General features: G+C 38.2%; 1 long non-coding RNA gene across 2 annotated transcripts in view; it reads left to right on the top strand.

Annotated features, from left to right (window-relative positions):
• LOC129488196 (uncharacterized) overlaps positions 1–22344 on the top strand; it is a 53593-nt gene that overhangs the window by 17082 nt on the left and 14167 nt on the right. For both annotated transcript variants that reach the window (XR_010122189.1, XR_008659611.2), the window contains exon 3: positions 19613–19725. This is a non-coding gene — a long non-coding RNA (uncharacterized lncRNA). The remainder of the gene's footprint in view (positions 1–19612; positions 19726–22344) is intronic.

Below are 22344 nucleotides of genomic sequence, written 5' to 3'. Positions count from 1 at the left end.
TAATTCACAGACAAACAGACACATTTCTTTCACAAGAGCCACCTCCCTTCTAATTGAGAAGTCTGTTGCTCTTGGTGTTCTCCAGCCTGCCATGCCTATGCTGTGTGGCCTGGAGTTGTACCCCAGTGTGCTCCAACAGCATTTCTTCCACCTGCCTGGCGTAGAACTGGGCCACCTGGCATTGCTCTCCTACAGCTGCCTGGCTTTTCTGCCATCATCCGACTCCGCATGATCCTGCCCAGGGGAGTAACAAGGAATAAGCAAGCCATCCCCAAGTGCTGCCAAATTGGCTCCATCCCATACCCATGTTCTTCAGGATCTGGTCACACCAGTTAATAGGAGAGGTAACAATGGTTCACACATGGAACAATGCATCCACTTGCAAAATAGGTTCAACACAGGCTGTGCAATAATATCCAAACATCTGAATCCTAAGTCTGAATTACAGTTCAACAGCACAGACATTTAAAATCTACTGCCTAAAGTCAGATTTTAGGCATCTGATTTTAATCATCTTGGCATCTTGGGGTGGCGGAGGTTGCAGTGAGCTGAAATGGTGCCACGGCACTCCAGCCTGGGTGAAAGAGTGAGGTCCTGTCTCAAAAAAAAAAAAAAAAGTATGTCCTATGTTCTCCAATATGTGGTGCAATGTTAAAATTAATTTTAAACCCCTTCAGAGTGTTTCAAGCAATCCCTTGGTCAGGTACTTCCCTCAACATACATATATAATACCCAAAGGGCATGCCTAACCAGGACCACAGGGAATAGATGAAGCCAAACTTAAGCTTCCTCCTTCTGCATGGTAAAGAAACCTTATATATCAAAAGCAAATTATTACACTTTAACATAGAAAATTAGAGGAACACGGCACCCTTTTAACAGAACCACAAATGAAGTGGAAGTTGTCTGTATCTGAGAATAAGATGGGCTAAGCTTATTGAAAATGTCGACTTCAGACTTTGTTTTTTCACTAAACTATATAAGGCAAAACAAAGGAGGAGAGTGGTGATAAAGGGTGGGGAGGAGGGGAGAGAGGAAAGTCAGGAGAACTGTATGATCATCACTGTTCTACAGAACCAATCACAAATCCATTGTTCTCAAGGAAATCAATTCACTTTAAATTGTCTGATTATTCTGATAGCAGATATGGCCAAGTATAACTAAAGGCTAATACACCTAAACGAGTATTTTCAACAGAAGCATAAAAAATGTGTTTATTATCCTGACAGGTTTTTTTTCCCCCCCAGTGCAGTGGTCCTCTTCTAAATCTCATTTTTTAACTGAGTGCTTCAGATGTTGGGCCAGTCAGCCCCATAAGACAGAGAACAGGGTGGGTGGAGCTCCCAAGAGAAGCCTTCTTTGTTGCTTCTCACATTGTGCATGTCCTAATCTCAGTGCATACAGGACCAGAGCCAGGAAGATTTGTACTATTTGTGGTTATTGACTGGCTTATAATTGTGCTTTTTTGTTTTGTTTTCTTTCTCTCTACCTTTTTTTTTTTTTTTTTTTTTTGAGATGGAGTCCCGCTCTGTTGCCCGGGGTGGAGTGCATGGCACCATCTTGGCTTACTGCAACCTCCACCTCCCAGGTTCAAGCAATTGTCCTGCCTCAGCTTTCTGAGTATCTGGGATTACAGGCACGTGCCACCACGCCCAGCTAATTTTTTATATTTTTGGTAGAGACAGGGTTTCACCACATAAGCCAGACTGGTCTCAAACTCCTAATCTCAAGTGATCTACCCGCCTCGGCCTCCAAAATTGCTGGGATTACAGGCATGAGCCACCACGCCTGGCCTGTTTCTCTCTACCTTTTAGCCTGTCGGCTCTATAAGCTCCAGTGTCCCATGATGTTCATAGTGTATTCTCAGCCCCAGGGATGGACCCTGGCACATGGTAAGCATCAATAAATACTTATGGAATGAATGAAGAAAAGAAGCGATAAACTCACACCTAAGGGAATTAAATAATTCTTATTACTTCTGGAGTATCCCTAATGGCTCTAAACACAACGCTAGTAACATTCTCCAACATGTAATTCATCAAACATCTAATGAGTGCCTAGTATTTGCATGTGATGAAGGCATTACCTGCCATTCTTAGTGCACTCCACTTCTCATTTTGTTCATTCAAATATCATCTCCCTCCAAAAGTTGCAGCCGAAGCAATCCTGTTCTCAATTCCAGAACAAAGTTTCACAATGTTAGTATTTTTCAAAGTATTTTTCCAGGAAAGGGTTGCCTGTTTTACTACAGAAAGCACTCCTGAGCAGGCACCAACTACCTTTATGATTAATTGGCCTAAAAATTTACCATATAGTTCACATATAATTCTTTTTAGTACATCAGAAGATACTTTCACTAGATGGAAGTAGTTTTTCTACTTAATGTGTTTTAGGTTATTATTGTTACGGGAATGTTAGTGAAAATCAGGCAAAATTATATTTCAACGACCTAGTCTTTCCCCCCTTCCTTTTAATTAATTTACTTTCCCAGAGAAGAGTAGCAATTGATCTCAAGCCAGTGTAGTGGCCTCTGCTGTTTCTGTATCTAATTCTGGAAGTAAACTTTAAGAAAACATTTTAAAGAATAAGTAGGCTAGGTACCAGGCAGTTGTTCTCTTAAAGGGGACATTTTTTTTGCATCTTTTATGATGTGTGAAGAAGAAAAATGATATGATGCGCTTTAGAACCACATTTTATCTATCATATGGCAACTGTTACTCTGAATGAAGAAAGTATGCATAGAATGTTTGAAAAAATTATTCTGAAACATCATCTTTTTGAATGGTCTCTCTCAACACATGGTTTAGCTGTCTCTTTCAGGCAAATGGGGGGACTCCTTTGGGATTCAGAAAATGTTTCCCATCCTAATACAGGTCTTTGTAGGACATCTAGAACGGCAGAGGGAAATAAAAATATTTTCCCAAGGCAGAAGACTTCTGGTCAATAGGAACACATGTGGAATCTGGAAGGATTCCAGTCAGCTTACTTGAAGTAAAGTAATTCCAAGGCTTTTCTTATTTTAAAAACATATCTTTCACTCATGTAGGCAACATGGACAATAATTGATAAATGTCATGAACATAGCAGTATGGATCATATGGGATAAAATACTCTCTTTGAGAGCAAGTTCATTTTTAAATTCTTAATGTCCTCTACTCTTGATTTTATTTAGCTTATTGATAATGTTATGGTTTCACAGGTGATTTCATTGTTTTCATGCACAGAGATGAGATTTGAATTATGTATTTTTAAAGTTGTATTAAAAGCCTATTTCAAATCCCTCTCAATAAAAATAGTTACCGCTTGGGATGGTTCTGACTCTCAGTGGAGTATAGTAACCTTCATTTGCATCCTTGAAAAGGGCTCTGCAGGAGAGAAATCCTTCCAGGGACCTCATTTGGAACCCTCAGCAGGGGTAAAATTATGAGTGAAGCAAGAATTTCTTTTGTTTTTCCAGAAAAGAAAACAGAGATGCTCTGCAAAATAAAATGTTTTACTAAAGAAAAAAAAATATATGGTTGCTTTTCTACCTCACCTCCTGCCTCGGTAGTTACAAGAAAGGACAGAGAGCCAGGACTTTACTCTGTGGGGACCTTTACAAAATCTCAGGAATCACAGAGTTCACAGCACCCTCTCTGGGCCTCAGTTTCCCAATCTGTTAAAGATGATACAATATCCACTTCATAAAGTAGTTTAAATAAAATGTAAAGCCCTGGAACAAAACCTGGCACATATTTAGTGCTCAGTAAATATTAGTTTGTGTTAAAAGTAGAAATGACCTTCTATAATGTTGATTGTAAGAATTAATGTTTTGCTGTTAGAATTTGTTCTAGATATCTCAGTAATTATACAAGACTCGGGGTGGGGGAAGCATTTGGTCTGGCACTTTCCATAGCTATTGTATCTTCCAGCAAACACCTGTGATTGCTTACTGTTTATGAGCTACTCTGCTAGGAAAGACAGAGGCCAGGATCCAGGGCCTGCTGTCTAGGTGTTCACAGTCCAAAGAGGGAGTCATTCCTAAACCAGTCATTGAAATGCAATATGGCAAGTTCTGTAATAATAATAATTACACTTATTATTTATTGACTTTCTGTCTTGGGGTGGGTCAGCACTTTACAAATACTGTCCTACTTTGCTCTCACAGCAACTCTATAAAGTAGGTGTTATTATTACTGTTTCACAGATGAGGAAATGGGTTCAGGAATGCTAAATAATTTGTCCAAGGTCACATAGCTAGCTGGTAGGGCTGGAATTAGACTTCAGCTGTTTAAATCCAAAATCTATGTTCTTGATCATAACACTACTCTTCTTCCCTTAAATATTACATAGTAATAATAATATATATTATTTTATTAAAATAATGAATATATTATTGTATATAGATAGTACAAACATTTGGGAGCACTAAAGGACTAGCTGGCTAATTCTGCCTGAGGGACTATAGGAGATCGTCAGTGAGGATGTGACATTTGAGTTAATCAACAGAACTATTTTCATGGATATGTCATGGATCAGATTCAAGTATATATTTTATTTGGTTTCCCTCCCTACCCAGCTGCCAAAACCTGAATTTCAACCTTTTTTAATTGCAATACATTTTCAAGTTTATTTCATCTGTGTACTATATTTGGTCATGGTATACACTTGGTCAGTGAAACTCTAATAATAACATCTTCCCATTTTCAGGAGAAAACAAAAATCACACACATACACACACACACACACACACACACACACACTCATTCACTGTAGTATATCAGGGATTTCTTTAAATAACAAATTCCAATAGATCATGATACACTTTTACGAGGCATATATAATGATATACACCAAAATATCAACATTGATTATTTCTAATTTTACAGGTTCTGAGTTTATGGGTACAATTTGTTTACTTTTATATTTTGCAAGTGTTCTCAATTAAACATTTATCACTTTTGCAATCAGATTATCCATGTATTTCAAAACAGGCAACAAAACCTCCTAGGTGTTGTCCTAAACTCAATGCATGTTCAATGCAATCAGCTACACCTTGTCTACATCTCCAATAACAAGTTCCCTGAGGACAAGGACTACATCCCCAGGAAGAGGTAGAAGTAAGGCCTTGCCTGTGGTGGTGCTTGACAATATTTATTTCTTAATGTGAAAAATGAATACTTGGGGAAAACTGTACAACTTATAAATGAAATCGGAGCTGAGAAACCCTTGAACCGATGTTCTAGTTAATAATGTGTAAACAAAACAATTATTCACATCCTATTCCATAGGATTTCTCTCAAAATGTGTCTTGTTATGTACAAAGTGCTCAGCAGAAAGAAAAGAGGGCTACTCTGGGGCCTTGAATATCTTGCAGTCTAGCTCTGGAGACCAGACATGAATGCAGGAAAAAATAACTAGAAATATGTGTGCAGAATGTGAATCACTGTCCACAGACTCAAGTGGGCAAGAAATATAAGTCCATTTCTAATTTTAAAAAGGTACATTTCTTTAATACAGAAAATAGTGAATGTCTACAATTCATATTAGGTTTAGATTCATCTGAGTGGCAGAAATGTAATCCTAGGCAATTTAAAGACCTCCCTCTCTCTTTTTCCATGGTGTCAGGCTTAAGTTTGAGGGGGTCAAGATGCTAGGAAAAATATACAGGTATCCAAGTTGGCATCTACCGGGATCTTGTTCCATTGGCCTACAGGGACTGAACTACTCAGACTGCTGCTTGGATGGGCCTTGCACCCATCGAAAGGGCTCCTTCTGGTCCAGTGACTGTCCTTGCTGACAAAGTTTTTCCTGAGGCCCCAGCATGTCACTGGGCCTGGGGTGGGGTTTGAGGGGCTATCCAAGGGCCTTCAGCAATTCTGTGTTCTTCATGAGCATACAGAAATCATTCCCTAGATGCACATCAAGTTGGGCTGGGCGCACTCTGTGAGGCAGCCTCAGGCCCATGCATCTAGACAAACTCCAGAGCCACACCCCATAGCCATTTCTATTCTGACATCTTGAAGCCTCTTCAAGCTCTCTGTGCAACTAGGGGCAGCAATCTCTACTTCTGTGAGATTACTGTTGTCTCCCAGCCAAAACAAACCAGCAGCTCATGTTTTTTATTTCCCTTCTGATAGTCAGGGACACTTACTACTCTTGACCCATCAAATGATCCTTTGCAGTGGGAAATCTTGTTCCTGCGTCATTGTGTATCCTCTCAAATCTACTAACTTCTCCTGAGAATGCCTTGTTCCCTGTAGGCTTTATATATTTGAACTCAAGTCAGAGAAACACTTCTTTTTTTCTCTGAGGCAGTGGATGGCCCATCGTCTAGCTGCAAAATGGAAGAAAGGCCATAGGGTTACAAGAAAATACACACAAAATCCTCAGCTAGTAGGTTAAGCCATCTTGATACCAATGAATGTTCTATATACTCGCAGAAGAGATGGGCAGGTCTAGACTTGAGACAGGCTCGGGCCTGCTGAGAAACTGACCTTCTCTTCACTTAGTCTGGCAGCCAATACTCAGAAAGTGCAGGGGTTGCTCTGCACCCACTGCTTGTGTACAGGCTTGCATGTAGTTAGAGTTTCCACAATGGTCAGGCAGAAAGAGAGACCGGAATAGAATAAGGCCTCTTGTAATTGTGGAAGAGGCCATCTGGCTCTGGCACAACACTCATTCCATGGCAGAAACCCCAGGGGAGACTTCAGGGCGTAGCAAACCTCCAAGATGTGTTCCTTCCTGTTTTCTATCACTATCTCTTTAAATTTTTGTCTTCTTCACTACCTGTTGTATCTGTTCGTGTCCTTCACCCATTATGACATACATGAAAAATGTCACAGAAGCATAAAGTTTAATGAATATATTTTATAAATATTAATATAAATATTAATGTTACTTTTAGTAGGTTCAATTAGTGACTTTGGGCAAATTGCTTAACCTCTTTATTTGTCCATTCATTCAACAATTATTTATTAGGCACCTACTATGTGCTAGGCACAGTGCTAGTTGTTGGAATATAATAAGTAGCAAAACCTATATAACTGCTACTCTTCTGGGGCTTATACATTTGTGGGAGAAACACAAAAATAATTTTTTAAAAATCACACAAACACAAATAACTTACAATGATTGCTATGAAGGAAAAGTTCATGGAACCACTCTGAGGGAAAAGGAGGCTCTTTTTGAGGCAGTGACATTAAGCTGATACCTAAAAACTGACCGTTGAGTAGGGGTTAACTTGATAAAGCTTTTGTGCTAGGTGAGGGCGTTAGTATTTTAGGCCAAGAAAACAGCCCTTGAAAAGACCAGTGACTGGAAAGAAGCATCATGAGGCGAAGCCAGAAGGAATGAGCAGGCGTTACAGGCCATGTTAAAGATTTAAAAAATCTTTTTCCTCAGAGCAGCTGGAAAGTTTTATGTGTAAGCATGACATATCCAGACTTGCATTTTAAAAGGTAACTGGTTGCCACGTTATCATCTCTCCTTCATTTCAGCCACCCATTCTTAGAGCCACATCAACATTTCACATCAGAAACTCAGAAATCTTAGTCTCTGGACACAACCTCCTATTCCGTGGTTGTAGCAATTACTGCAGGAGTTATGGTTCTTTAATTTTATTGACACCTCCAGTAGCTTCCTCACTCTATTGTCTAATATTCATCAGTCCCTGATCCCTTCACTTTTCTCTCTATCTAGCTAAGATCCTGTGGCCATCACTTAAACCACTCTCATTAATATCTGAAATTATCTTGTCCCAGTCTTGTTTGTATGACATCCACCTGGAAGAACTCTGTATTATCCATTTTCACATTGCTAAAAAGATACTACCCAAGACTGGGTAATTTATAAAGGAAAGAAGTTTAATTGACTCACAGCTCCACCTGGCTGGGGAAGCCTCAGGAAACTTACAGTCATGGCGGAAGGGGAAGCAGGCACCTTCTTCACAAGGCGGCAGGAGAGAGAGGAGTGAAAGGCCCAGGGGAAATTGCCATTTATAAAACCATCAGGTCTCATGAGAACTCCCTCACTATCACGAGAACAGCATGGGGGAAACCACTCCCACAATCCAATCACCTCCCTCCAGGTCTTTCCCTCGACACCTGGGGATTGCAATTTAAGATGAGATTTGGGTGGGGACACAAAGCCTAACCATATCAATTCCAGTATGTAGTAGAGCATCTGGCACAGAGCAGACACACAATAAAAATGTGTCAGTGAATGAATCCAACTATATTCAGCATTTATGATCATCATTTTCTCACGTTATATTTAGCCTTTCAACTCATTGCAATCTGGATTCTGCCTTTAGTGTTCCATAGAAACTGATCTTGCTAAGGTCACCAATGGCCTACTTGTCCCCAAGACCAAGAATATGTTTTAGTTCTCATCATCTTTGACTTTTCAGGAGCTTTTAATACCATTGACCACTTCCTCTTTCTTTATTATTTTTGGAGGAGGGCACTTGAGCCTTCTGATTTTGCTCTTGCACCTCTGACTATTCTTTCTGTTTTCATTACTGAGTATTGATCGCTCATCTCTACTAATGTATAAAATGGTGAGGTTCCCTAGAGTTGTGACCCAGGACATCTTCTTTTCTCACTCTTCACTTTCTCCCTAGAAGATCTCATCATGCTTCAATTTATAGCTATAGTGTCAACTCCTAAATCTACTTAAACAACCCCAGTCTCCTTTCAAGCTCCATACATAGAAGTACTTTCTTAATAGTTTCTCTTGAATATATCTTTGGCTTCAAACTCATCCTATCCTGAAATGAACACATTAACTTAAATTTCCAAAACTGCTACTTCTCCAATGTTCTCTGGGTCTTGGGAAATGGTAATACCATCAACACTGTTGTTTAAGTCAGATACCTAGACTCGTCCCTTCCACACATCTAATCAACAAATCTTGTCAAGTTCACATGCCTTAAGAGTCTCTCAAAGTCATTTACTTCCTGCCACACTGGTTCAGGCTACCATCATAATCAGGCTGAAGTAACACAAAAGGTTTTGCCTTGGACGCTCTCAGTACAGTCTTACCTCATCAAACTAGCCTCTTTTTCTCCTCATTTCAGTCGTAATCTTTTCTTTTAATTTTTTTAGAGACAGAGTCTCATTCTGTCACCCAGGCTGAAATGCAGTGGCATGATGATAACTCATTGCAGCCTCAAACGTCTGGGCTCAAACAATCCTCTCACTTCAGCCCCCACACCCCGAGTAGCTGGGACTACAGGCATGTGGCACCACACCCAGCTAATTTAAAAAAAAAATGTGGAGATAGGTTCTCACCATGTTGCCCAGGCTGGTCTTGAACTCCTGGCCTCAAGCTATACTCCCACCTCAGCCTCCCAAGTTGCATAATGACCTCTTAAAATGTGCAGTTCTCAGAGTAACAGCATCTGATGTCACTTTTCCATTTAAAACTCTTTAATACTTCTTCCTGCCCAGTAAGTAACCTCTCCATCTGCCAGCCTCTCTGTTCCACTTTTTCTCCCCTTCAGGTACACTGGACTTTTCTCAGGTGTTTGATTTTAGCAAGCTTTTTTCCACTTTAAGACCTGTGCAAATGCCAGTTCTTTTGCCTGGAACGCTTGCCCACTTTCTTTTTGCTTCATTACCTGATTCTCTACAACCACTTCCTTTTGGAAGCCTTCCCTAACTCTCCATACTAGGTTAGGTCCATCTGTTTTACATTCCTTTGTACATTTGTAATTGTTTACTTTTATGTCATTATTTATTTATCTTCCCTGCTACATTATATGCTTAATGGGAGTGGGGATAGGACCTGTCTTGCTCATCTTTGCAGCAAAAGCACCTAGAGAAGTGACTAAACTGGCTCACTAGAGAGGCTAAATCAGTATTTCTTGCTCTTGTGAGTAATTTACATCTAGTAAATAGTCATAGCTTTACTTTACCATTTAAAACTGAAACTTGGTAGGGTGCAGTGGTTCATGCCTATAATCCCAGCAATTTGGGAGGCTGAGGTGGGAAGATCACTTGAGGCCAGGAGTTCAAGACCAGCCTGGGCAACATAGCAAGACCCCATCTCTACAAAAAACAAAATAAAAATTAGCCATGTGTGGTGGTGCATGCTTATAGTTCTGGCTACTTGGGAGGCTGAGGTGGGAGGATCGCTTGAGCCCAGGAGTTCAAGGCTGCAGTGAGCTATGATTGTGCCACTGCAGTCTAGCCCAGGTAACAGAGTGAGTCCCCATCTCTAGAAAATAAAACAAACAATAACAACAAAAAAGCCTGAAACTCAAGTTCATCTCTTTGATGGTATATTCTGAGCCAAGTAAAATTTTAATTGCATTTTAATGCCCAGCTACTAAAGGGTCACATAATTAATTCCATTTCATGGAACATTTATCTGGGCCCTCTGTGAGCAGAGGACTGTTAAAACAGACAATTGAAAATGAAATAGGTATGATGATTGTCCCCATTTCACACATGAGGATCTTGGAGCACAGAAAGGTTAAGTAACTTGCCCAAGTCATACAACTAGTGACTGGTAGGCCTAGGATTTGAAGAAACCTGTATTTGAATTTGGATTTGAAACAGAACCCTACATCCATCAACCACACCATACTGCTATGCAGCTGAGAACTTCCTCTCCTTTATAGCAAAATAGGCAAGATGCACTTGTGGGTGTCTGACAGCTCCTCAACTCACCTGGATAAAAAGCCGTAGGCCCAGGAAACTAAAGGTCAGTACTTGAATCTTTTTGCCAAGGGTGCTGACAACACAATCAGAAGTGTTTCCCCCTCAACCTATGCCCCTCATCTAAAGGGATGAGTGCCACCTGGTGGACATAGTTTTGCGCTGTCTTAACTCCTCCACAATACGACGTATTTAACCGTGAATGTAGCTCCAACATAAACATCCACGTAGGAATGAATTAAATAGACTGTTATGCATTGATAAACTTAGGCACTGTGATGGGCTTCTGAGGGATGAATTCCTCTTTTTTTCTCTTTCTGTTTGCATTTAATTTTTGTTGAGTCTACAATGAAGTTTAATTAAAAACAAATAGAAGGGACTTTGTCATCGCCATTCAGCACCTTTGTCTTTTTTAGCAGTAAGAGAGGAAACTTATAAGCAAGTAGACTTAAATTAACTGCCATGTTTTCTTTATTTGTAAAATGGGCTGGTAGTGAGAATTAAATAAATTGATCTGTATAAAATGATGGGACAGTGCCCAGGACACAATAAACATTCAGTAAGTGTTGTCTATTATTTTTATTATCCCACAGAAAAATTGGATTCCTTTCTAGAGGTTAAGACAAAGATCAACATTTCAATTTCTGGGATGCTCCAGCATTATTCCTTTTGAAAACAAAGATAGCACAAGAGAGAAACTTAAATATTACAACTAGGCATCAAATTATGGATTAAAGTTTTCATTTATTCTATATATATTTCCTGATTCTCTACTGTATGCTAAGACGGGCTGGAAAGCAATGGTGAGGGACAAGGGTTCATCCCCTCAAATAACTTAGAGTCTAGAGACAGATTTTATTTGCCACCAGAGGTGCCTAAGCAGTTTTATGGGGAAGGTTAGTGAGAGATGAGGTCACAGTTGTAATTGGAGAGGTGGAGTTTGTTCCTAGTAGTCGTGGTTAATGCTCCCCCTCCTCCAGAGGCATCCTCCCTTTCCAGGTAACTTCCTTTACCACCCTAAAATTCCTCTCCTTTTCAACAACTGCCAACTAATCCATGCCAAGATGTTAACTATTACCTTTTAAGCTGTTACTTAGTTCCACAATCCTTCAAAGGAGTATCTGGATTTTAAGAGAGGACTCTAGAAGAGTTTCCCACAGTCTGGGCTCCCAACCAGAAGGCCACCAAATGTACTTTTTGACCTTAAATTTTTAGTTAAAAAGTTAGCTCAACAAATACACAAACAAAACCCTCAGGTAATAGGTGAAGCATCTATAACCTGGTCTACAGGATGGTGGCCAAATGTTCATTAGAAAAATGAAATTAACAATGAATTTTAGTAAGTGACACAATTTCATGTACTAGTAGATGTGAAAGGGCTTTAAAAATGAAAAAAACACTATGCAAATACATGATATTATTTTCCCTACTGCATGCATAGCCATGCTTGCAATGCCATGGATACTGAGAGGTTCAGTTTGGGACCTTAGGTTCAGACATCACGGCTATAATAAAATTCAAAACCAAACTAAGCTAAACAATCATATAAATGAGCAGTCATATAAATCGTAGCAGTATATAAGTGAGTTCCATAAAAAAAAAAAAAAGGTTGCTTTTATAAGATAAATACTGCCCGAATTTCTGAAAAGATCTCTCTGGATAAAGCATTGGGTGAAAGATTTAATTATGCCTCTGTTACTCTTCAGTATCAAACAATAGATCACAACTCATAAACAGCTTTCTGTTCTGATTTGAACATTAAATGGTTTTTTGTCATTTTTGTCAGCTTATCTGTCTGCTTCGTGTCTTGTCCTTCCCCTCCTCCCCATCAATCATCGGGAGGTTAAAAAATTTTTAAATGCAAATAAAATATTCACAGGAGAAAATGCCAGAGTACAAGTATATATTAAAATAAAATTAATGGCTGGGCAAATAGGGATGCAGAAGAAATGTGTGCCAACCCATGAAAGTGGCCACTAAATCCCCAATGCATTATGTCTTGTTAGGATTAGGTCATAGATCTAGGATCAAATAATAGATGTTAAGATCTTATTTTTTAAACTCCTTCAAACCACCAAATCCCTTTCTTCACTAGGCTCCCCACCCCAAGTTTTTGAAAATTTCCTCGAGGGAGAATGGGACAACGGAGTCACAACCATCAAGTCCTCTGATCACAGTGACCCACACCCTCCCTCGTTTTTCCAATCAGTTCAGCTTTAGGGGAGACAAATAGATAGAGGACCCTGTTATAAACTGTTTGACATTTCCCCAAATTGCCCAGTCCCTTAGGAAAGCGTTGTGGCATTATCAGGGTGCTGAGTACAGAACTTTTACATAACAGGCACTAAATAAATGTTAGTTTAATGGAATTAAATAGTCTAAGAGGCCCACAGCCAAGTGATGACATGCAGAACCACTGGGGCCTATTTGAATCCCACTACTGCTGAATGATGCTAATTTATCCTAGACATTTTATCTCCTAGCGACTGGGTTTCCTAGTCTGTGAGACAGTTTGTTCAACAACCAGTCTGGTTTGAACTAAAGAAATTGCTCAATTAAATAATGATTTTGGAAAGTGAGAAGAGTATTCACTCTCCAAAGATGGCTTAAATTAACCTGACATTTGTTGTATTCCACCTGCATTTTCACAAGTGATCATTTTGTATTTTTTAAACTCCTGCTGTCTAGCTGTTTTTTGACCCAGCAAGTTGAACCAGTTTCCGAGTCTAATTGGCATAGCATGAGTGTCCTCCTGGCTGAAGAATGCTTCTTCCAAACCATTCTGCTTTGCTCAAATTGCCCAATCCAGGTCAGCTTGAGGACTTGGGGAGTACCCAGACACCCACTTCCAGTGAGTGACCTTTTTGAGCCAACCATAAATTACAAGTTAATTGCTCTAGTCTCAATAAAACTGGCTAATTCAATCTCTTGTTTTAAAGTTTAAAATCTCCCTTAACGTAGATAGCATTAAATTAACTGCATTTTGCAAATATTGCCCAAAGTGTTGGGGCTTTCCAAAGTTACTCTGAAAACAATAGCAATATTGTACAGATTAATTACAGAAATATGGTGAGATTTTTGTTTAAAACTAAATATGGGGAAAGGCTGGGTGTGGTGAGCTTAAAAAACAAATTCAAGACATGGCCTAGGGAGAAAGACTTGTTCTATAGTTAAAATACCAAGATCTGCCTATTGGTTCAGCTGCTTAGTTGGATCATAAAGTACCATACCTTGAATACTCTTCAAAAGTACACAAGATGGCTTTTACTTACTAGTCTTTAAAAGTGACCGTGCAGACCTTCTAGGATGAAGGCCTATGAGCTTGCTTTTCTCTGTTCCGTGGAAACCACAGGGAACCACCAGCACAACAAAGGTCAAAATACAAACTATTTATGTCAATAAACTAACAAACACTTTCATATTTCTGCCATAAGAAACATTATAAAGGGCAGTTTCTAAAGGAGCTCTTACTAAATAAAATATACTACTTTAAAATAACTCCTTGATTTCAGCAATTCTGCCTTTGAAATAGATCATATCCACTCTTCACTTTCCCTACTTAATCGCTCTCCCCTCCTTAATCCAAGTTCTTCAAAACATAGTCTTTTCTAGATTCTAATTCTGACAATCATCTGCAAGGTGTCCCTTCCTCCAGGCTTGCTCCTGCACCCATCTTTTTTCCACAAGGCTGCCACAAATCAAAATCTAAAATTCAAAACCAAGCTAAGCTAAACAATATGCTGTTAGTGGATATATTCATGTGAAATAAGACAATTCTTCAAAAAGCAAGGGAACAATGAATGCAAAGTATAGGATTGTACTAACCTTTTAGGGGAGACAAGGAGATGACACAGGGAAGAATCATACAAATAAAGCAGTGGCATTGGAAATGTTTTCATTCTTGATTTGGATGATAACGTTCTACTTCTTATACTGGATAATGAGTTTGCAAGTATTCGTTCTACTATTCTGATTCATATATGTGATATCCATCCTTTTAAAAATAATCCAATATTGCCTGATAAACTATTTTAAGTGAAGTGAGTTAAAGTTGATTTTTTAAAGTATTAAGTAAACATTGGTACAGATATTATACAAATATGTGAAAGTGGAAAGTATATGACCAAAAATTAGGAAAGGTTGGCTTATGGGAACAAATGCATATTTCTTAGACCATAAAAAGTGCAAAGTCTGGTTCAGGTTCACTTTCCCGACAATTTCCTCTCACTGCCATCCTCTCAAACATACCACACAAATCATAATCTTTCATGCCTCTTTGCCTTTGCACGTTCTATGTCTTCTTACTGAACTATCTATACTTCTCTGTTGAATGGACTCCTACTCATATTAGAAGACCCAGCTTGGACGTAACCTTCTCCAAGATACTGACACGCCATACTTACTTCCCTCAGGCAGAGTTATTCCTGCTTTACATTTCCAAGGGCATCCTCTTTGTTACCCACCCTTTGTTATTGTACTCTGTCACCATATGTTCACTTTCTGTTTGCTTATCAATCTCTCCATTTAAACAATAAATTCCTTAAAACCAATGCTTACTCAACTTGGCATGTCCAGTACATAGGACGGAACATGATATTGGGAAGGTGTTTCTCCATAAACAGCTGAGGAACTGATTTCAATTAATAGCCTAAAGTGCATTAATAAGCCCTCCTCTGCTTGAGTTGCACTCGTGACCCTCAGCTCACTTAGCCTTCCAAAGAATATAATAATTTGAAAACTAATTCTGCAATCAGAGTGTGGTCAAAGACAAGTAAACAAGCACATTAAAGAGAAGAAAGATTAAAGAAACAAAGTGCCACTGAGCCCAGCATGCTCAATGCTAGAAGCTGCACCAAAGAGGGACTGAAAAAATATCATTGAAACGCACACACTCCTACTCTCCATGGGTAGGTATGCATACAGAAACTACTGGAAACTGCCATCTATAACCTTAGCTTATAGAAACTTTCAGACCCTTAGTGATTGAGGAATACTGGAAATGGGGTAGGGGACTAGCAGAGAAATATAACAGAAGAAAGGGAGAAAAAAGTATGAAGGCTTACCACCAGTGCGTGAACATTCACTCTCCATGGCAATGCAGAGTAAGAGAAGTTGGCATGAGCTTCAGCCACATCAGGAGCATTGACCTTTGAAGCACACATTCAGAGAACAGTGATGCCTGCATTACCAGACTCAATGGATTAGGAAAAAACAGTGGATTAAGGGAAGATTGTCTTGTAGGCCCTTTTATTTTCCTCCATCATTTATTCAATAATGACTTACTGAGCACTGTTGACAGGCACAGTACAAGGTGCTGGGACAGCCTAAAAATTAAGATTTAGTCCTTGCCTTTCATAAACTCACAACGTACTGGGGAGAAAACTTGACATGTACATAAATAATTAAAAAACAAATTAGAATGTGATAAATATCCCATGTGAAGTACAAACAGAGATTTGGAAACACAGAGGAGAAAAAGCTAAGTCTTGATTTAAATATATTGACAAGAAAAGGATAGATAAAGGAGGTGACATATCTGAATATTGAAGAAGGGATGGAACTTTAACAGATATAGAATGAGATGAGATGTGCAAGGGAGAAAGAATAGCGCGAGCATGGAATAAATTCTGAAAACTTAGTTCATAGTACACTCTTATCCTTCTGGAATAGTTAGTCCAGAAATTGTTGAGTCTGTCCCAAATAACAAATACTCTTATTCTATATAATACCTCTTTATAATACTTAGGGGAATTAGGCCACGACAGAGAAAAATAAAGTTTGTATACCAGCCCCACAATTGTGTATTGTAGCAGAAATTATATAATGCTAAAGATGTGGGCTTTCAGCAATGTGTGCAATACTAGAAAACACAAATGTGAAATTGATTTTTAAAAAACTTATTTTGAAAAGGACTTCAGGGGTGTGGGATTGGATTAATGATAATTCATGCTTTATGACAAACTCTTCTTTGGTTAATGTATGGAAACTCTTGTTTATTATTTGCCTTTAGTTGGGTAGTTATTTTTAATAATGTAATGAAATTTCTGCTTCTGGCAAAAGTGACATAGTAACTGGTACTGAACTTGCACTCTGACTGTGAGCAACTAGAAAACTGAACATGATGTAGAAAAACAATACCTTCAGATATTGGAAAATAAGCAGCGCATGTAAGTGATCCCTGAGGAAAAGAAATCAAATAAAGTGGTCCTATGATCATTCTGGCTTTCTATATGGAGACACACCCTGGACCATGCCACAGGTAGGAGAATCCAAACAAAGTACAAAGATCTCACGAAGTTGAGGAGACAGAAATTGGAAGAAAACAAAATCCAGACATACAAGAATGTAGAGCAAAAATGTCCAGCATCCAATAAAAAATACTAGACATGAGAAGCAGCAGGAAAATTTGGCCTATTCCCAGTGATAAAAGTCACTGGAAACAGAATAATAGTTAATTTGTTGTCAAAACCATGAGCCAGAAGATAACATCTCTAACCTGCTGAAAATCAAAACATAATTTAACATGCTGAAAGCACAAATATTGTCAACCTAGAGTTCTATACCCAGCAAAAATATATTTTCCAAATGATGGCCATGGCTATAATGAAGTAACAGGGACTGGGTTCCCCTCCTGCATTAAATCACTAAAAAAACAGGCAAATATATATACTTCGATGGTTTTTAGACACTGAACAATTGTCAGGGTAACCTCTGTGATTATTCCAGAGAGACATTCCAGGCCATAGTGCAGGGAGAAAAAGCCCAAACTGCGTCTGGTGGTATGAGGCTCCAAATGCAGTCCCCAATGTGAACATTAAAATGACAAGATGATAAATACAGTATATTTTAGAAATCAAAATTAAACTTCTAGGAGTGAAAGACAGAACTATCCAAAATGAACTACATGGAGAAAAAAAAAAACTGAAGAAAAAATAACAGAGTATCATTGATCTGTGGGACAACATCTTTCTAAAATATATGCAATTGGAATTCCAGAAGGAGAGGAGAGACATGGAGAGACAAAAAAGTTTAGAGAAACAATGACTAAAACATATAAAATATAGTGAAAAGTATAAACAATCATATTTTAAAATTGCATCAAACACAAGCAGGTAAACAACAACAACAAAAAACTACACAAAGGCACATTATAAAGTTCTGAAAATCACTGACAAAATCTTAAAAGTAAGCATAGAGGGGAAAGAAGACATGGAAGCACAAAGATAGAAAACAACTGAGTTATTGTCAGAAACTACATACGACTAAGAAAATGATTTGACATCTTTAAAGTATTGAAAGAAAAATAAAATTGTCAGTGTAAAATTTTATATCCAGAAAATCAGACAAACAAAACCTGAGAGAATTCATCACCAGCAGATAGATGTTCTCTACAAGAACTGTTAAAGGAAGTTTTCTAGGCAGAATAAAAAAAGAATCCAAGAACAGATGGGATAAATAGAATACAAAGACAAATAAATGTAAAATTATTTTTAAATGTTAGTAAACTACATTCAATCATATTTTAATCATATTTTTAAAAGATAATACATCAAGAAAAAGTAGAATTTATGCCAGGAATGTAAGCATACTGTAACATTCAAAAATCAATAAATGCAATTCACCACATAAGTGTATTAAAAAACAAACCATATGGTTGTCCCAATAGATACAGAAAAGGCATTTGAAAAAGTTCACCTTTGGGCCATGATAAATATAGTCAGCAAACTAGGAATAGAAGGGAACTTCCTCAAATTGATGAGGGCCATCTACAAAGAACCTATAGATAACATCATTCATAATGGTGAAAAATTGAATACTTTCCCATTAAGATTGGAAACAAGGTAAAGGTGTCCATTGTCACCATTTCTAATTAATATCATAATGGAGGTCCTAGCCAATGTAATAAGGGAAGAAAAGAAAATCAGAGGGCTACAGAATTACAAAGGAAGATGGTAAAACACACATGCACAATGATTGTCTGCATAGAAAACCCTAAGGTACCTAAAAAATTATATAAGGATTATATTATAAGGTTACAGTTACTAAGATAAGTTTGTATTTGTGAAGGGACAGACAAATTAACCAGTGGAATAAAGAGCCTAGAAACGTCCCTCCACATGAATCAAAATTTGATGATGGCAGAAGTAGTATATCAGGTCAGTAGGAAAATAAAAATATGCAAAAAAGTGGTATTAGATTCCTACTCTTACCACATACAAAAATCAACTCAAGATGGATTAAGGACTTAAATTTGAAAAATAAAACCTTAAAATTGATGTTAGAAAATATAAATAAATATGTTTTAGTCCTTAGGATAGGGAAAGATATGCACGATTTTTCAAAAGTGTCTGCTACAAACATTGATCAGTTGTATTAAAATTAATATATTTTGTTTATCAAAAGATATCTTAAAATGAAAAGAAAAATGTCAAATTGAGAAAAGATACTTGCAATACACACATTATTAGTATCAAGAATACATAGATTCTACCATCGACAAGAAAAAATACACAAAATAAGAAAAAGAAATGATAATAAAAGACATCAGGAAAGGAAACAAATACAATCAAACATACAAACATATGTTCGGTATCATTAGTGATGAGAGAAATACCAATCAAGAATGCAATAAGATACCATTTTATACCTATTTGATTGGCAAAAATACAAAATAAATGTTATATTTTCAAGCAATGAGAGTCTAATGTATTCCAGTTTGGCTGAAGGGTAGTATGTGTTTTACATAATAATCTTATAACAGCAGTTTGAGGCTAACCCATAGAGAATATTAAATGCTATTAAGTTGTGTAATTCCAAGTACCTGAGGTTGTAAGGTAACCTCTGGCTACTCAGATTCTCTCATTGAAATGGAAAGTACCTTTCCCCAAAGTGGTGATCTATGACTTAGCTCTTCAAGGCATCTTCTCTGTTCTCTTTACAAACCACTGGTCGCATGTTTTATATTACAGAATGTAAAGCATGGAAGAAATGCTTCAGTTTTTATACAACTTTTTATTTTGGCATGCAACAATCAGTACTTCAACTTAAAGGAATGAGGAAGATGGCGATTTCAGACATTTTGGTAAGTGGAAGAAATTTTTATTTTTTTGTTTCAATAAAACAGACACCTTTATTGACTGAATGAAACTCTTGACATCTCTCAAATGCTTGGAAAGCCACATAGGAAATAATGAATTAGATTTCATTATTTAGATAAAAAATGTGTTTAAGGGGTTAAATTATAGAAAGGGTAGCTGTGATTAAACAGTATCTGTGTGAATAAAAATGCCATCTGATATTACAAAATATATACATTTTTTCAAAGCCCCCTCATATACTTTTTTGTATCGAAAAAAATTCCATAAGGTAGGGTAAATATTATTGCCATTTGCTGAGTCAGATATTGAGGGATAAAGACTAAATGACTTAGCCTGAACTGGGTGGCCTCTTAATGGTAAAGCTAGGATTAAAACTCAATTATCCTGATTCAGAGTCCCATCTTCTTATTCTTTCTCTCCTCTCTTTTCACCTCTCTCTGTTCTTTCTTCCTTCTTCTCACCTTTCTTTTCTATTCTTAATATTAATTTTAACAGCTTTTAAAAATACATATTTATTATTGAGAATTTAGAAAAGCATAAAGAAGAAACTAAAATTACAATCCTACCATTCAGATAACCGCTATTGAAATATTAGTGCACACTTTCTAGTCTTTTTCTTTCATTCTTTCTTTTTCACAGATAGGGTCTTGCTCTGTCACCCAAGCTGGAGTGCAGTGACACAGTCATGGCTCACTGAAGCCTTGACCTCCCAGGCTCAAGCTATCCTCCTACCTCAGCATGCCTAGTAGGTGGGACTATAGGCATGCACTACAATGCCTGGCTGATTGTGCTGTTGTTCTTGTTGTTGTTGAGATAGGGTCTTGCTATGTTGCCCAGTCTGGTCTCGAACTCCTAGGTTCAAGTGATCTTCTCACCTCAGCCTCCAAAAGAACTGAGATTACAGGTGTCAGCCACTGTTCCTTACTCTAGTCTTCTTTGTTCATGTACATTTTAAAAATAGGAACCACACTAGGTTATAGCTTTTGTTACATGCTTTTTCACTTAATGATATAAATATTTTCCCAAATGATTAAATATTTTTCAGAAGCACCAAATGTTGGCTGCATAGTATTGCAGCATATAGATATACTAGAATTCGTTTAACCAGTCCACTCTACTGTTGTAGATTGCTTTTGATGCTTCACCATTAAGAACAAGACAGTCCTGCACATATATATAAATAAATCTTGATTTTTTGTAATGATAAATTCTTAGAAGTGGCATTCTGGCACACTTTTTTTTGTACTCTAAAACATATTGTCAAGTTGCAATTTAGGAAAACTCTACCATCAGCTATGAGTGTGGGAAGTGCTCATTGCCATGAGTCTTTGCCAATATTGTTATTACCATAAAGAGTGATGGTTAGATCAATGAAAGTAATATTTATTCTTTTAGCAGATATTTAATGAGCAATTACTATGTGCCAGGCACTGTGTCGGGTGCTAAAAGTCATCTCCCTCATCAAAGAATTACAGTCTAGTGGGAGTTATATTCAAGTAATTTTTTTTTTCTTGAGACAGTATCTTGCTTTGTCACCTAGGCTGGAGTGCAGTAGCACAATCATAGCTCACTGCAGCCTCCAACTTGTAGGCTCAAAGAATCCTCCTACCTTAGCCTCCCAAGTAGCTGTAACTATAGGTGCACACCACTGTGCCAGGCTATTTTTTTTTCCTTTTTACTTTGTATAGAAATGCACAGGGTTGGGGGGCATCTCGCTTTGTTGCCCAGGCTAGTCTCGAACTCCTAGTCTCAAGTAGTTCTCCCCCACCTTGGCCTCTCAAAGTGCTGGGATTACCCACATGAGCCACCACACTGGCCCAAGTAAGTTATTATACTTCTATTCTCACACAGTACTATAGGAGTACAAAGGAAAGATGCCTTCTCTTGAGGGACCATAGATGGCCCCCTGGTAGAAGTATGCCTGAGTTGAGGCTCATGGATGAGTAGGAAAGAGGAGATAAACGGTCGTAAAAAGGTTCCAGGCAGAAGAAACAAAACACATACAAATGGAGAGGTGAATATGGTGTATAGGTTCAAATGCCTTTAAGCAAATAAAGCCTCACTCAAGCTGTCTAAGCCATGAGCCAATTTAGGATCGTACATAACAAGAGGTCCTCTGCAGTGTGGCCTCAGGCAGAGTCCACATGGCTGAGCTCCTCTGCTCTGTGTTCTCCTGGCTCTTCCCTCCTCCCTGTGTTCAGCTCCATCCTCGGCACAAGAAGATATATTGTCTTTCCCACATGACCCTTTAGGAATAATAATAATAAAATCTCTTTTGATCCCAAGCAGACAACTTCTCATGTCTTATTGGCCAGGCTTGGGTCACATACTTCTTCCGGATCAAATTGCTAGCTAGGGTAGTGAGAGCACTATGTTTGGTTTAGACTAATCACTTGGAGAGTTGAGGAGTCAACACCCCATCCACCACATGAGGAAGTGTCAAGAGCTGAATAAGGCTGCAGCACAGACAGGAGGTGGTGAGTGGCAAGAGATGAGGCGCCAGAAGCTAAAGGAACAAAAGGCCCTTTCATGAAGGAGGATGGAAAAGTGTCCAACGCTGCAGAGAGGTCAAATGGCAGGAGGTTGACAGTAATTACTGTCAG

The sequence above is a fragment of the Symphalangus syndactylus genome, chromosome 8 (assembly GCF_028878055.3).
Source record: "Symphalangus syndactylus isolate Jambi chromosome 8, NHGRI_mSymSyn1-v2.1_pri, whole genome shotgun sequence".
Lineage (NCBI taxonomy): Eukaryota > Metazoa > Chordata > Mammalia > Primates > Hylobatidae > Symphalangus > Symphalangus syndactylus.
This window is presented reverse-complemented; position numbering and strand designations above follow the sequence as displayed.